Source organism: Cetorhinus maximus, chromosome 8 (assembly GCF_964194155.1).
Source record: "Cetorhinus maximus chromosome 8, sCetMax3.hap1.1, whole genome shotgun sequence".
Taxonomy (NCBI): Eukaryota; Metazoa; Chordata; class Chondrichthyes; order Lamniformes; family Cetorhinidae; genus Cetorhinus; species Cetorhinus maximus.
Genome location: NC_135886.1, coordinates 145321283 through 145335767, shown reverse-complemented (window position 1 = coordinate 145335767; position 14485 = coordinate 145321283).

Genomic DNA, 14485 nt, shown 5'->3' with positions numbered 1-14485 from the left:
TTTTGAAAGAAACCTGGTTAAAGCCTCTTATTCTGGGTCTAACAATAGTGAAAGTAAACAATTGGCCATTTTGGTGAGTGAATTAAATATTTACACTTATGGTGTGAGCTGTAGAGGTGTGGGGCTAGAGAAACTGTGCACTCCTCCCTTCCTGGTTGTAACACTACTCATCAGCAAAGTGATGCAAGGTATTGTTAACAGTGCTATCAAGTGGCACTTACAGAGGAATAACCTGATATTCAGTTTGGGTTCTGCCAGGGCCATTCAGCTTCTGACTTCATTATACTCTTGGTCCAAACAAAGGACTGAACTCCAGAGGTGAGGTGAGAGTGACTGCCCTTGACATCAAGGCAGCATTCGACCGAGTGTGGCATCAAGGAGCCCTAGCAAAACTGGAGCCAATGGGAATCAGGGGGAAAACTCTCCACTGGCTGGAGTCATACCAAGCACAAAGGAAGATGGCTGTAACTGTTGGAGGTCAGTCATCTCAGCTCCAAGACATCACTGCAGGAGTTCCTCAGGGTAGTGTCCTCGACCCAACCACCTTCAGCTGCTTCATCAATGACCTTCCTTCCAACATAAGGACAAAAGTGGGGATGTTCGCTGATGATTGCACAATGTTCAGCACCATTCGAGACTCCTCAGATACTGAAGCAGTCTGTGCCCATATGAAGTACAGAATTGTTATGGTGTGGAAGGAGGCCATTTGGCCCATCATGTCTGTACCAGCTCTCTGCGCTTTTTAACCTAAAGCCATTGCCCCGCCTTTTCCCCATAACCCTGCACATTGTTTCTATTTAAATAATCATCTAATGCCCTCTTGAATGCCTCGATTGAACCTGCCTCCACCACACTCCCAGGCCGTGCATTCCAAACCCAAACTACTCACTGTGTGAAAAAAGTTTTTCTCATTTTACATTTGCTTATTTTGCAAAACACTTTAAATCTGTGCCCTCTGGTTCTCGCTCTGGTTACGAGTGGGAACAGTTTCTCCCTTTCTACCCTGTCCAGACCCCTCATGATTTTGAAAACTTCTATCAAGTCTCCTCTCAGCCTTCTCCTCTCCAAGGGAAACAGTCCCAACTTCTCCAATCTTTCCTCATAACTGAAGTGTCTCATCCCTGGAACTATTCTCGTAAACCTCTTCTGCACTCCAATGTGTTCACATCCTTCCTATAATGTGGGGCCCAGGACTGTACACAATATTCCAGCTGAGGTCTAACCCGTGTCTTATATAAATTCAGCGTAACCTCCCTGCTCTTGTACTCTGTGCCCCTATTAATGAAGCCTAGAATACTGTATGCTTTAGAGTCAGATCTCTCTACCTGTCCTGTCACTTTTAATGGCTTATGTACGTATACACCAAGGTCTCTCTGCTCCTGCACATCCTTTAGGATAGTTTCCTTTATTTTATATTGTCCCTCCATGTTCTTTGTACCAAAATGCATCATCTCACACTTCTCCACACTGAACTTCATCTGCCACCTGTCTACCCACTCCACCAATGTGTCAATATGCAGCAAGACCTGGACAATATCCAGGCTTGGGCTGACAAGTGGCAAATAACATTCACACCACACAAGTGTCAGGCAATGACTATCTCCAACAAGAGAGAATCCAACCATCACCCCTTGACATTCAATGACACTACTATCACTGAATCCCCTACTATCAACATCCTGGGGTTACCATTGACCAGAAACTGAACTGGACTAGCCATATAAATACTGTGGCTACAAGAGCAGGTTAGAGGCGAGGAATCCTGCGACAAGTAACTCACCTCCTGACTCGCCAAAGCCTGTCCACCATCTACAAGGCACAAGTCAGGAGTGTGATGGAATACTCCCCACTTGCCTGGATGAGTGCAGCTCCAACAACACTCAAGAAGCTGGACACCGTCCAGGACAAAGCAGCCCGCTTGATTGGCACCACATCCACAAACATTCACTCCCTCCACCACCGACGCACAGTAGCAGCAGCGTGTACCATCTACAAGATGCACTGCAGCAATTCACCAAGGCTCCTTCGACAGCACCTGCCCACTCCCTTCCTAACAGCACGGTGGGTGTACCTACACCTCAGGGACTGCAGCGGTTCAAGAAGGCAGCTCACCACCACCTTCTCAGGGGCATCTAGGCTCAGCCAGCGATGCCCACATCCCATAACGAATAAAATGCCACAGCACTGTCACGCCCTGTTGGGTCAGGCTGGGTTGGGGAGTCAATGTCGTTTGCCATGAGGCATTTTGGTGGGTGCAACTATGAGAGGTTTTGTCATGTAATGTGCTATGTCGTATTCGGACTCAATTAGGACTTCTAACACCACAGATTCCTCCTTGAATAAGACAACTGAGATCATCTGGAGGTCAACTAATGTCAGTTCTTAGGTTCTGAGAAAGGTTCCTTGTAATTGGGGAGAAGAATGAGTGTGAAATGTCTATCTTTCCTCTGACTTGCTTATTAAAATCTTTTTATATATTTGAAAAACAGTTGAGCAAGAATCCATTACACAGTCGAGTGAGTGGAAAAAGCTCTGTGTGTTTCCAGGCATCAGGAACAATGACAGGGAACTGACAGTTCATCAGTAATTGCATTTTTTGGAAATCAAATCATGTTTACCTGTTGAGGTTCACATGGCAACAATCAGCGAGTAGATTACTGTATCACAGGCAGTGCAGTTTCCATTACAAAAAACATTTCTGCTAAGACTTACCGTTAGAAATGCAGAATATCAACAATATTATTATGCAATGATGGGCATTTTGCTCAGTGTCAAATCAGAAAAAAATAAACTGCTCTTGGTTTGTAAAGAGTTTACAAAAAAATCACAATTTTTCTGTATGTATATTGGATAGGGAGCTCAAGGGCTTAAGGAAATGGAATTTTCAGCTGGTCTGCGTGTTAATGTGAGAGAGTATGTGAGTGTTTGTGTGTGAGCGTGTGTGAGAGAGTCTGTGGGTGTGAGTGCATGTGAGAGGGAGTGTGTGTGAACATGTGCATGCAAGTGCGTATGTGTGAGAGTGTATGTGTGTGTCTGAGATTGTGTGTGTGTATATGTGTGTGTGTGTGAGAGAATGAATGTGTGTATGTGTGTGTGTGTTTATGTGTTTGGTAGTGTGAGAGAGTGCATGTGTTTTTGTGTGTGGGAGTGTGAGAGAGTGTGTGTGTGCGTGAGTATGTGTGTGGGAGTGTATGTGTATGTTTGTGTGCATGTGTGTCAGAGTGTGTATGTGTGTGTTTATGTGTGTGTGCGTGTGTGTCAGAGTGTGTATGTGTGTTTGTGTTTACGTGTGTGGGAGTGTGAGAGAGTGTGTGTATGAGAGAGTGTGTGGGAGTGTGAGGGAGTGTGTGTGTGTATATGTGTGGGAGTGTGTGTGTGTGTATGTTTGTGTGCGTGCGTGTCAGAGTGTGTATGTGTGTGTGTATTTTTGTGTGTGGGAGTGTGAGAGAGAGTGTGTGTGTGTGTTTATGTGTGTGGGAGTGTGAGAGTGTGGGTGTGTGTATGTGTGTGTGTGTGTTTATGTGTGTGTGCGTGTGTGTCAGTGTGTGAGTGTGTATGTTTGTGTGTGTTTTTGTGTGTGGGAGTGTGAGAGTGTGTGTGTGTGTGTATGTTTGTGTATGGGAGTGTGAGAGAGTGTGTGTGAGAATGAGATTTGGTCGTAATGTAACATTTTTGGAGTGTTTGAGGGGTTGTTTCACTGCTGGGGAATTTCAAGCACATGGTCACAGTCTCAGGATAGGACAGGTTATTTCAGACTTTTCACTCAGAGTGGTGAAGCTTTGAAATTCTCTATCCCAGAGATCTGTCAATGCTGAGTCACTGGGTATATTCAAGACTGAGGTCCTTAGAATTTTAGACCCTAAGAAAATTAAGGGATATGGAGACAGTGGAGTGTTAAGGTTAGGGTTAGGGTTAAGATTAGGGTCAGGACAGTGAAGGTTAGGGTTAGGGTTAGGGTTAGGGCTAAGGTTAGTGTTAAGGTTAGGGTTAAGATTAGGGTCAGGACAGTGAGGGTTAGGGTTAGAGTTAGGGATAGGGTTAAGACAGTGGTGGGTTAGGGTTAGGGTTGGGGTTGGAGTTAGGGTTAGGATCAGGGCAGCGGAGGTGTGGATGAAGAGTGGCCATGATCCTATATTGGAACAGGTTCAAAGGGCCATTTACATTCTTATGTTCACTTGCTCTCAAATCCAGTTTCCAGACTCTGTGGTACACCCGCCGACCAGAATTGAGCCCAACATCTCTCAGTCACAAAATTCAGCTCCGTATTCACACTGGAACCATCTCTATGGAAACTGGAGGCCCTCAGATGGTGTCTGCAGTGCTCCTGTTCACTTCCAGCAGAGTCCACAATGCTCCCCATGCAGGGACAGCACCTGCACAGACATAAAGTCCGTCCACTAGAAGCTTTATTGAGCAGCTTGGGTTTCAGCATCTCTCACACTCAAAGGGGAAAAGGGGTCAAGCCTGCTCAGGACTTCCCGCCAGCATTATTTGAAGGACATTGTCATCCAACCTGCGGCTGAGCTGCTTTGGATCTGCCATCTGCTTTTGGAAAGTTGTTTGAAGTGCGGTGCTGTATTTTGGGGAGTTGTGGTAACTTGCTGGATTTCGAAGGGAGTGGTGCTGCTTCCTCATAGGGAGGACAGAGGATCTAGTGATCTGCCCACACAAAGGTTGGGCTTTAGTTCCTGTGATGGGTTTCCCTCACTCCCCCATTGGCTGGAGAAAAGCTGGGAGCCGTGGTCACTCTTGTGGGGGACGCGGCGCATTATTTAGCAGCACTCAGGCACTTAGCTGGGCTGAGGCAGCTTCCCGGGATGGGGGGTCAAGGATCCCGGAGGGTAGCCAATCAGGGGCTGGCAGATCTTTATTGCCAACAGTGCCACCAGGAGTGATGGCTTTTACTGGTAATACAGGGAGGCCTTGAATCGTCAACTGAGGGCTTGTTAGGCAGCCTTCGGGAGCCATGGGAGACCCCATGTGAGTCCTGTTAAATCCCTGAGCCACCATTAACCTCCAGTGGGCTCAGGAATCATTAATGTAAGATCCATAATGCTCAAGGCAAGAAAAAAAGAGGAATGGATCTGCTGAGGTGGGTGTGGGGGATGGTGGGGACAGAAAGGTCCCGCCCTGTTATGACTGGGCTGCAGTCGCCAGGATTCACGCCAATCTACCAATCAGGTCACAGCAGGAGGGACCCCACGGAAGGTCTGGTGGAGGTTAGATGCCAAGCGGTGTTGGGAATCCCCCATAAGGCCCTGATGGATTCCTCTCCAGCCACTGGCAGCTACATCGACAGCTTCGCAAGGGTCTCGAGACTGCAGCAGAGGAAGAGCAGAGCAGGAGATGGGTGGCCTCTTGGTGTTTGCTGGGCCACAGCGCTGCCCTTGGATTGACATTGTAATATTCTGCCTTTCCATTTGCTAATGTCCCCCACAGGATGTGCTGCACTCCCTCAGTCTGCTCATTGACCCCGCTTGGTTCCGATTGCAGAACATATCCGCACCTCGGATTTTCCCTCTGTTTTCCAAACACGCAGTAATGACCTGGAATCCAACAGGGTGTTGGAAGTGGAGATAATCGATGGGGCAGGGTTTTTCAGATAGCAGGGTTTTCCTTCCTGTAACCCCAAGGGTTGGCAGTGAACCCGCTGATACTTGCTACTGCGCAGCCATTTCACACCCCAATGGGTGTTTATTGGCTCGAGGTGGGACTGTCACTCCTCACTCAGGAGGCAGTCCCACCTCACAGAATTGCCGTGCAATCTGATTGGCTGGCAGAGCCGGGAGCTGCAGTGGGCTGGAACCACGGGCAGTCCCCAGAGTCTCTGCCCCGCGGATCCCGGACCAGGTCAGTTTTGGGGGTCTCAGGGCGGAGAAGGGTAGTGAGGCCCAGTGGGGGGGGGGGGGCAGAGGGGGTAGTGGTGTTGCTGGAGAGGCCGGGGGTGGGGGGGAGCATCTCCAGGAGCCAGATGCCTTGTGGGGGGGGGAGGGCCACCTAATGTTGGAGGGAGGCTGTTGATAGAGGTGCCCCCTCCCCACCCCTGAATTCCTCCAGCAACCTGAAAATTGAGGTTGGGTGGGAAACGGCCTTCATGTGGTCAATAATTGGTCTCTTAAGGGCCCCAACTGGGGCAAGGATGGGGGGTTGGTGTGCTGGGGGGGCTGACCTGGGCCTCTCCTATCCCATGGTAAAGGTTTATCCCATGCGGAGAGGTTTGGGTGGCGGGGAGCCCAGCGCCAAGGCCAGGCAAAGAATTTCACAGCCACCCGCCCGCCTGGTGGAGGAAGGTAAAATTCTGCCCATGACTTCAAAAGCAAATTGGAAGGACATTTGAACTAACTAAATGCAGGGTTGTGGGGATAGAGCAGGAGAATGGTTTGCTCTACAGCGAGCCAGCATGGACCCGATGGGCTGAATGGACTCTGTCATTGCCTCAGTGACTCTATGACACAGGTCTCTGGAAGAGATATCCAATTTAGGGGGCTCACCTTGGCAGGCAAAAGATGTCGGAAACACACATGATGTCATACCGGTTTGGTTTCTGTACAATAGAGGGTGTGGGGTGAATGATTGGTATTAACCACAAGGCTGCAATGAGGGTCTACACTTTCTAAACATCAGGGCCACTGATGCGATTTACAATAAAGTTGTAAAACCCCAAGTTCCAGAGTGAGTTGTTTCTAGATTTACCAGCTCAGTGCCTAACGTGAGTCAGTTCATCGTGGTGTTGAAAAAAATACAATAACGATTATATAAAGAAAACTCAATCCCAAATTGGTTCACAGTATACTCATTTCTGTATTGAATGATACAAATCTTCGTCATTAGCCTCAACAAAAAAAAACACAATTGAGAAAATGTGGAAATGTTGAAACTGAAACAAATTACTCACACTTGTTTTTAAATCCAACTGGGTCACTTTGCAATAAAAGGTAGTCTAATCTGGACTTTTAAACAGTAAAATTGAGTAAATAATGTGAAGCAAATTCTCCTGAGGAGGAGAATGGAAAGGGCGAGCACCATGTGATACATCAATACATTTACTATCCATTTCATCAACAACATTCCAAACAATGAGCTGAGAAAGAATTAACATGGTGCTAGAAAATTTAAACTAACTTGATGAAGATTGGTCTCCATTTTACACTTCAATGTTGGTGTAAAGTTAAAAGGTTGACATTTAATTTTTAGTTCATTCTCGGTTTCAGTACCTGAGGAGTTGCGAATGATGCTGAACATTGTGCGATCACCAGCGAACATCCCCACTTCTGACCTTACGATGGAAGGAAGGTCATTGATGAAGCAGCTGATGGGTGAACGGCACTTGGTTAGGACACAAGCATCTGAGTTTTGGATGAGCTGTGGTTTATGGAGGGTGAAAGATGGGAGACTGACCAGGAGAGAAATGGAATAATTGAGTTTTGAGGTAAGAAGGGCATTGATGAAGGTTTTACCAGCCAGTGAGCTAAGGCAGGGGCAGGAGTGGGGTGTAGGTGGCATTGATGATGGAGGGGGTATGTGGTCAGCAGATGAACTTAAGGCTAAATAGAACTCGGAGGTTCAGCCTGAGGCAGTGTCTCATTTGAGAAAAATAAATCAAAAATTGAGAACATTGCTACATGGAGAACTAACAAGAGCTAAACCTGGACCAGTGTTTGTACATCCTTTTCTTTCGAAGTCTTCCTGACCGCTAGCCTTTGTCAGGTTTATTTGGATCAATAGGTTTTGGACAGAGTGGAGTGAATGAGGCAAGTGCACTGATATTTATGTTGATTGGACTGAATCATAAAGAATTGTTAACCTCCCTCCAGCCCTTCAGCTCCCTCAGAACTCTGCATTCCTCCAGCTCTGGTGTCTTGTGTATCTCTCACTTCCTTAGCTTGACCATTAGTTGTTACCTCTTCAACCCCATTGACCCTAAGCTCTGGAATTCCCTCTTTAAACCTATCCCCCTCTTTATCTCCATTCCTTTAAAATGTTCCCTTAAAACCTACCTCTTTGACCAAGCTTAGGTCACCTATCCTGATAGCTCCTTCCTTGGCTCAGTGTCAGTTTTTGTCTGATTATGCTCCTCAGAAGCTCCTCGTGATATTTCCCTATATTAAATGTGCTAAACAAATGCAAGTTGTTGCTGTTTACCTGCTTTGGAAATGACGGAGTGACCTTTTCCCTATCCTCACCGGGCAGGGATATTACATTTTCAACTGAAATGAATTGCAGGATGTGGAACTACAAGTTTTGAATCATGAATGTGGCAGGATAACGAGAAGCTGAGAACTGGGTGATTCCTCTACCACAGTTTGTGGGGTCTCACTGTGTACAGATATAGCTCTGGCAAACAGCGGTGAGTATTCTTCGACAGTAATTTGTATAAAGCAAGTTCAAATAATTCTCAGAGACTAAAGATTAGACAACTATGCAAATATAAACCTTTACTGAGTTCACACCTCAGGGTACAAGTCTGCAGTTTCATCGAGCCATGGATCCCAGCAAAACCCCAGATGTAAATCACAGGCTCATACTCTCTCCGCGATCCAGTTATTAACATTTTTAAATTCTTTCATGATAGTGAGTGTTGCTCTCAAGACCAGCATTTCTTCCCCATTACTGACTGCCCTTGAGCAGATGATGGCGAACAGCCTTCCTGATACAACAGAGGGGCTTGTTAGACCATTTCAGAGGGCAGTTAAGAGTCAACCACATTGCTGTGGGTCTGGGCCAGACCAGGTAAGGACGGCAGATTAAAAGCAAAATACTGCGGAGGCTGGAAATCTGAAATAAAAACAGGAAATTCTGGAAAAACTCAGCAGGTCTGGCAGCGTCTATGGAGAGAAAAACAGAGCTAACATTTCTAGTCTGCATGACTCTTCCACAGATTTCCTTCCCTAAAGGACATTAGTGAACTGGATGAGTTTTTACAACATTTGGTAGTTTCATATGCCACCATTTTTTAACTTTTAGGCTTCTATTTAGTTCATTGGATTGAAATTCTCTGACTGCTCTGGTGGAGTTTGTGTCACCAGATGATTAGCTCAGGCGTCTATTACTCGTGCAGTAACATGGCCACTGTGTACCTGACGTGTGTTAATGAGGGTGTATACTAGATAATGTTTTCAGTGTACATTTTCAGGGTAAGTCCTGCCAGAGGTTTGTGTAGAAATTTATAGAATTCAGAAACAGACTGATTGTGATCCATGAGTGTGAAATACTGCAATCCAATCTACAGCCTCTTTTTTTATTCATTCACGGGATGTGGGTGTCATTGGCTAGGCCTGCATTTATTGCCCATCCCTAATTGCCCTTGAGAAGGTGGTGGTGAGCTGCCTTCTTGAACTGCTGCAGTCCATGTGGTGTAGGTACATCCACAGTGCTGTTAGGGAGGGAGTTCCAGGATTTTGACCCAGCGACAGTGAAGGAACGGTGATATATTTCCAAGTCAGGATGGTGAGTGACTTGGAAGGGAACTTCCAGGTGGTGGTGTTCCCATCTATCTGCTGCCCTTGTCCTTCTAGATGACAGTGGTCGTGGGTTTGGAGGGTGCTGTCTAAGGAGCCTTGGTGAATTCCTGCAGTGCATTTTGTAGATGGTACACACTGCTGCTACTGTGCGTCGGTGGTGGAGGGAGTGAATGTTTGTGGTAGTGGTGCTAATCAAGCAGACTGCTTTATCCTGGATGGTGTCAAACTTCTTCAGTGTTGTAGGAGCTGCACTCATCCAGGCAAGTGGGGAGTATTCCATCATATTCCTGACTTGTGTCTTGTAGATTGTGGACAGGCTTTGGGGAGTCAGGAGGTGAGTTACTCACCACACGATTCCTAGCCTCTGACCTGCTCTTGTAGCCACAGTATTTATATGGCTAGTCCAGTTCAGTTTCTGGTCAATGATAACCCTCAGGATGTTGATAGTGGGGGATTCAGTGATGGTAATGCCATTAAACGTTAAGGGGCAATAGTTGGATTCTCTCTTGTTGGAGATGGTGATTGCCTGACACTTGTGTGGTATGAATGTTACTTGCCACTTGTCAGCCCAAGCCTGGATATTGCTGCATTTGAACATGGACTGCTTCAGTATCTGAGGAGTTGTGAATGGTGCTGAACATTGTGCAATCATCAGCGAACATCCCCACTTCTGACCTTATGATGGAAGGAAGGTTATTGATGAAGTAGCTGAAGATGGTTGGGCCTAGGACACTACCCTGAGGAACTCCTGCAGTGATGTCCTGGAGCTGAGATGACTGACCTCCAACCACCACAACCACCTTCCTTTGTGCTAGGTATCACTCTAAGCACTGGAGAGTTTCCCCCTGATTCCCATTGACTCCAGTTTTGCTCGGGGTCCTTGATGCCACACTCGGTCAATGCTGCCTTGATGTCAAGGGCAGTCACTCTCACCTCACCTCGGGAGTTTAGCTCTTCTGTCCATGTTTGAACCAAGTCTGCAATGAGGTCAGGAGCTGAGTGACCCTGGCAGAACCCAAACTGGGCATCACAGAATCACAGAATCTCACAGCGCAGAAGAGGCCCTTCGGCCCATCAAGTCTGCACCGACACGTGAGAAACACCTGACCTGCCTACCTAATCCCATTTGCCAGCACTTGGCCCATAGCCTTGAATGTTATGACGTGCCAAGTGCTCATCCAGCTACTTTTTAAAGGGTGTGAGACAAGTGTTTCTCACGTGTCAGTGCAGACTCGATGGGCCGAAGGGCCTCTCCTACACTGTGTGATTCTGTGAGTCCTGATTCATCAGCTCAGGGAGGCCGGTACGTGATAATCAGAACTTTACTTCAGAATTGTGAAGACTGTGGAAAAATACCTTCAGATCTAAGCACAGCTCCTCTCTGACAGTGAGTGCGGGTAAATGTGACCTGGTGGCCTTGGAGCTTGAGTAGCAGTGGATTCTGATGGAGGTCTGCCATTGATACATCATCTACACACACTGGTAGCAACCTGCCTGTCTCTCCCACCAGACTCTGGCATGTTAGTTCCTCCTCTGCTTTGTTAGATTTTCATGCTCCCCCTCTATAACTTCATAAAATCTTACAGCACTAAAGGAGGTCATTTGGTTCATTGTACCTGTACTGCCTTGTTGAAAGGACCTATCCATTTAATTCCACTCCCTCTGCTCTTTTCCCCAGAGCCCTGCAAGTTTCTCATTTTCAAGTATTTATCCAATTCCCTTTTGAAAGTTAAGATTGAATCTGATTCGACTGCCCTGTCAGACAGCGCATTCCAGATCACAGCAACTCACTGTGTAAACATGACATTTTCCTCATCTCCCCACTCTGGTTCTTTTGCTTAACTAAGTTGATTTAACTATCAACTAAACTACTTTAACTATTAGCCAATGTGGTTTAACCATTCCCAGGGCCTTGTGCATGTCTTTAATTTACTGAGTTTCTCCCATCCTGCCTCACACTCCTGTAAATCAACCCTCTCCTGTTCTCCTCTTGATCTTGTTTAGTTCCCCTCTCCTCATTCCCTTGCTCAGCTATTTTCTATAAGCTGCTCACCTGGATTATTCTCTGGCTTCTCAAGAATGATTCTGCTGCAAGAGGGTTTCATTGACTGTGAATTACTTTGGAATGTCATGAGATGGTGAAAGGTTTGGTATAAATGCAAGTCTTTCTTCCTGCTTTCTTTCTGTCCATGGCTGGCACACTGACTTCACTGTGTTTAGCTGAGTGTTTCCTGCATTTGCTGTGGAGCTGCACAGAACATTATCCTCTGCCACATCATCTTATGCTGCCCACACTGAAAATGACCCTGCTGTAGGGCAGCTGGTAACCCTGAGAGCCAGATGGAAACCTGCTGCAGCTATACTTGAACATACGGCTGATATTTATGTTTCCTCTCACTGAAGTTGTGAGGGCTTCACACAGCTCAGAGTTTATGAATGTTTTGATTGATCAGTGATTGTCTCTATATCAGGAAATCAGAATTACATATGGAATTGATTGAAAAGCTACAATATAATTGGCCAATGCTGATGACGCAATTGACCCTGTCCCATAAATGAGAATATAAACTGGATCTTGGTTTTGCTGTGATATTTTCCTAGTGAGTTGAGGGAGTTGGGGACATGGGCCTTGGGGACAATAACTAACGGACATCTATGGCTGCCAATAATAACAGAAATATACTTACACCATTCACATAATATAAAACACCAACAACCTGCATTTATATAAGGCCTTTAACAACATCTTCCATTTCTGTAGCACTTTTAATTAATAACATGCCAAGGCTTCACAGCAGCAACTATCAAACAAAATTTGACATTGCACCACCTAAAGAAATATTGGGACCAAATGCTTTCCTTTTGTTATTCTTTCTTGCAATGCAGGCATCACTGGCTGGGCCCAGCATTTATTGTCCATCTCTAATTGCCCTTGAGAAGGTGGTGGTGAGCTGCCTTCTTGAACCACTGCAGTCCATGTGGTGTAGGTACACCCACAGTGCTGTTAGGGAGGGAGTTCCAGGATTTTGACCCAGTGACAGTGAAGGAACGGTGATATATTTCCAAGTCAGGATGGTGAGTGACTTGGAGGGGAACCTCCAGGTGGTGGTGTTCCCATCTATCTGCTGCCCTTGTCCTTCTAGATGGTAGTGGTCATGGGTTTGGAGGGTGCTGTCTAAGGAACCTTGACGAGTTGCTGCTGTGCAGTGGTCAAAGAGATAGGTTTAAGAAGTATGTGGAAGGAGGAGAAAAAGGTAGAGAGGTTGCGAGGTTTAGAAAGGGAACATTAGAGCTCATGCCCACATGTCTGTCCTTGGCCTGCTGCACTGTTCCAGTGAAGCTCAACGCAAACTGGAGAAATAGCACCTCATCTTCCGTCTAGGCACTTTACAGCCTTCCGGGCTGAATATTGAGTTCAACAACTTCAGATCATGAACTCTCTCCTCTATCCTCACCCCCTTTTTAAACCCTTTTTAAATACATTTTTTTGATTTATAATTTTTTTCTTTGTTTATTATTCCTTCCCCCTTCCCCCCCACAGGGCCATCTGTCACTTGTTTCCATGCTGTACTTTCACAGAGTGCTGACCCTTGTTCTGCTATTAACACATCCTGCTATCTTACCTTTAACACTACCACTAACCACTCCCTCTGTCTTGTGTCCATGTCATCTTTGTCAAATTTCTCCTGAGCTCCCACTTATCCTCGACCATTAATTTTCTCCACCTGCTCCATCCCTTCCTACACAGTATAAAACCCATCACATAGCTACCTCTGCCTAGCTCTGAAGAAGAGTCATACGGACTTGAAATGTTAACTATTCTTTCTCCACAGATGCTGCCAGACCTGCTGAGTTTTTCTGGCATTTCTTGATTTTATTTCAGCTTTCCAGCATCTGCAATATTTTGCTTTTATATTATTGCTTAGGGCCTGGGCAGCTAAAGCCAAGGCTGCCAATGGTAGCGTGGTTAACATTGGGGATGCTCAAGAGGCCAGGATCGGACAAAGGGAGAGATCTCAGGGAGTTGTCGAACTGGAGGAGATTACGGAGATAGGGAGGGGCAAGGTCATGGATGGATTTGAACCCAAAATGAAAGGTTTAAAATTTTAAAATTGAGGTGCTACCTTCGTATGTTGCTGTTTATGTGTTAGTTTGGATCAGTTAATAGGACTTTCCTCAGTGAATTAGAAGGCTGTGGATTCAAGTCCCACAATCAATTTTGAGGACATGATCTAGACTAATGTTGAGGGAGTGCTGCATTGTCAGACAAGCTTCCCTGTATATGAACCATCGAGCCAAGGTAACATCTGTCCATTGAGGGCAATATGAAAGATCCCAATGGTAATATTTGAAGAAGGACCTTGAAATTCTCCTCATGTCACTCCCTCTGTCAACACCGTTACAGATTATTGGCTCATTTTGCAGTTTTGGAGATCTTGTGCATTCAGTGACACAGTGGCGATGACCACTTCCAAAGCATTTCACTTTGGGACACCCGCAAAGATGTGAAAGGTGTGATTGAAATGCAAGTTCCTTCTTTATTGTAAAAGAGGCATAAGCCCCTTTAAAAATAAGATGGTATCCACATTAATATAACAGATCAGATGAAGTTCAGTGTTTGTAATCCTATATTGGTCACCTATCTTCATTTATTAAGTGTCATGTTCCTCTCCTGGTTCTAGCTCATAGTTTAAGGGCTCCCCACATCCTGTGGTGATATCTGATGCCTTGCTTTGTTTGCGCCCTGCAGAGTTCTGTGGTAAACCCACATTTGGGTGTATTATGGCAGGACATTCACAGAAGGGGGATTTAAAATGTCAACGCTCTATGTTTACGGTGAAATGCCATCACCTTAGTAAAAGGAAACTTCATTTATGGAATATACGTACAGAATGAAATGCTGCGAAACACAAATTCCAATGAGATGTAGTTCCATCAAGCTGTAAAAATGAATTAACAATGGCATGCATTTATGTAACACTTTTGAAGTACCAAAACCTCACAAGTCGCCTCAGAGGAGGGTA